Source organism: Solanum stenotomum, chromosome 9, assembly GCF_019186545.1.
Source record: "Solanum stenotomum isolate F172 chromosome 9, ASM1918654v1, whole genome shotgun sequence".
NCBI lineage: Eukaryota > Viridiplantae > Streptophyta > Magnoliopsida > Solanales > Solanaceae > Solanum > Solanum stenotomum.
In genome coordinates, this window is record NC_064290.1 from 14,855,775 (window position 1) to 14,858,768 (window position 2,994).

General features: G+C 41.6%; 1 pseudogene; it reads right to left on the reverse strand.

Annotated features, from left to right (window-relative positions):
• Positions 1-784: 784 nt before the first annotated feature.
• Positions 785-2,213, reverse strand: LOC125877302 (uncharacterized; annotated as a pseudogene).
• Positions 2,214-2,994: the final 781 nt, after the last annotated feature.

The window sequence follows — 2,994 nt, forward strand, 5'->3', positions numbered from 1 at the left end:
GGACCATCACTGATATCGTGGGTATCCCACCCGGTATCTGCACCCATAAGATTTACCTGGATAGTGAATGCAAACCCAGTGTGGAGCATCAGCGAAGGTTGAACCCCCCCAATGCAAGAGGTAGTAGAAAAAGAGATCATCAAGTGGCTTGATGCAGGAGTAATCTATCCGATTTCGGACAGCAAATGGGTCAGCCCAGTGCAATGTGTACCAAAAAAGGGTGGCACAACAGTGGTCCCAAATGCTAAAGGAGAGCTCGTGCCGACTAGACCTGTAACGGGATGAAGGGTGTGCATGGATTATCATAAGCTAAATTCATGGATTGAAAAGGACCATTTCCAATGCTCTTCATGGACCATATGCTTGACAGGTTGTCACAGAGAGGGTGGTATTATTTTTTGGATGGATACTCCGGATACAACCAAATATCTATCGCACCAGAAGATCAAGAAAAACCACTTTCACATGCCCTTATGGGACCTTTGCATTCAAAAGGATGCCATTCAGACTTTGTAATGCACCGACAACTTTTCAACGATGCATGTTGTCCATCTTTGCGGATATGGTTGAGGACTCTCTGGAAGTCTTCATGGATGATTTCTCAGTTGTGGGGGACACTTTTTTTTATGTGTTTGATAAAACTTTTAATAGAAGGTATTCATCCATCCTTTAACATAAATCTGTGGCAGATAACAAAATGTAGGCGAGAATACAAAAAATTATGAAACAGAGTTTCCATCATTGTGTGAAAATCCTGTAGCTAGAGTATTGAAAAACCTTCAAACTAGTATGTTGTTTTTCCTATTGGACTAAAAGATAGTCTTGATGTCCAGTCTGTTCCAAAGCTAAACTTGAGATCTGAAGCATCCACAGGAACAAATGCATTGCTCGTAGAGAGAAAAGAGAAGACGAGGAGTTTAGCTGATTTACCAGTGTCGAAGCTGTATACTGGAGAACTGGATGCATCCACTGGCTGAGAGAGGACACCAGCTACGGGATATGGCATGGATGGTGTTGGTGGTTCTGAGAGTGCACCAGATGACGCAACGACTGGGAAACTGAATCCAAATCCATTGTCTGGGGAAGTCGCATTTCTAGGATTGGGCTTATTCACAAAAATGGATGGCAAGTTAGGTTTTGCTCCAGAGGCTTGTCCAGGAGCATTTCTTGGTAGCTGGAAACCCGTGGAGTTGGATAATGTTGTAGTATTCTGCCCATTACTTTGATTATGGAAAGAAGGCCACTGTGAGGTAGAACCTTCATCTTTCTGTCCATCATTCGTGCGTATCGAGTCCTTGCGCAAACTTGGAGTGTGATAACCAGAAAAGAAACTTTTAACTTGGGAATCAACTACCTTAGAAGTGAAGGGCGGGACAGTATTGGCTTTAGCTGTCATAACAAACACGTTAGCTATACTAGCAGCTTTAGCACTAGCATCCGTACTAGTGTCAGTTTCACGCGTAGTTTGCTCCTGAGGTATGTCCATACGATTGACTGTTCCATTAGCTCCTTCCTTGAACGATTAGGCAGCTGCCAGACCATTGTTCATACGTATACCAAATTCTCCTAAATGTGATGATTTCATTTTATCATTTGGAGTGGAATCAGAGATTTCTTTGCCGGGATATTTCTTCCATTCGCTTGCCAGCTTCAATTCAGCTGCCTTTTCTGCAGGAGTGGGCTTGTGTCTGTCAAGTTTCTCTAATATTTTTCTTACAGTATCATTTGAAGAACTTATGAGTGGTATAGCTTCTTCACACCTGCCTACTCTATGATCCACTGACTGGTACTTCTCTACACCACTAGTTTGCCCAACTTCCAAATTCTTTCCGGCAGCAGGCAATAACAATTTGGAAGCACCAAATTTTTTCTAAAGGTTAAGAAGCATTTGGGGAATTTAGGAAAATGGATTTCCTAAGGCGAGATTCTGAGCCAAATTTATTCCGTATGTGCCGAATCGGTGCCACAAATTCATAGCTTGGATGAGGTAAATTAGTCCTAGTCTTCTCCTGGCTGTAGATTGATGATTGAGATTGTTGGAAGGGTTTCGCTGAGGGTTCTAGCCACCTGCTACCAACTTGCGACTGAGTCTGCCTATCTCTGGATTTCAGAAAGGGGGACACATTTGAATAATGCTTGACACATTTAGAGTGAGTGCTCCAAAGGTGTGTGGATACTAATCTAGTCCTAAATTGGGAGAAATGCCATTTCATGGTGAAAGAAGGCATTGTTCTTGGGCATAAAGTGTCACAACAAGGGCATGAAGTTGACAAAGCAAAAATTGAGGTTATTGAGAAACTACCACCACTGATCTCAGTAAAGGATGTTTGCAGTTTCTTAGGCCATGCAGGTTTCTACCGGAGATTCATTAAGGATTTCTCAAAGATTGCACAACCTATATGCAAAATCTTAGAGAAGGAAGTGAAATTTTGCTTTGATGACGCTTGTATGGCAACATTTAAATGTTTGAAGGAGAAATTGATATCCACACCAATTATTATCAGCCCCAATTGGTCAGAACTATTTGAAGTAATGTGTGATGCAAGTGGGATAGCATTAGGTGTAGTATTGGGACAAAAGCATAACAAACTGTTTCACCCAATTTATTATGCAAGCAAGACTCTAAATAGTGCCCAGTGAAATTACACGGTCACTGAACAAGAGTTGCTAGTCGTGGTCTATGCTTTTGAAAAGTTTAGGGAATACTTGCTAGGCACTAAAGTAGTTGTTCATACAGACCATGCAACACTCCGATACCTCATGGAAAAAAAGGATGCGAAGCCAAGATTGATAAGATGGGTGCTACTCTTGCAAGAATTCAATTTTGAGGTAAAAGATCAGAAAGGTTGCAAAAATCTAGTTGCAGATCGCCTATCGCGGTTAGAGAGTAAAATAGGTACTGAGCAGAAAAAAGAAATAAATGACTTATTCCCAAATGAGCAGATATTCACACTGTTACTCACACATGTGGCATGGTATGCTGACTTTGCAAAC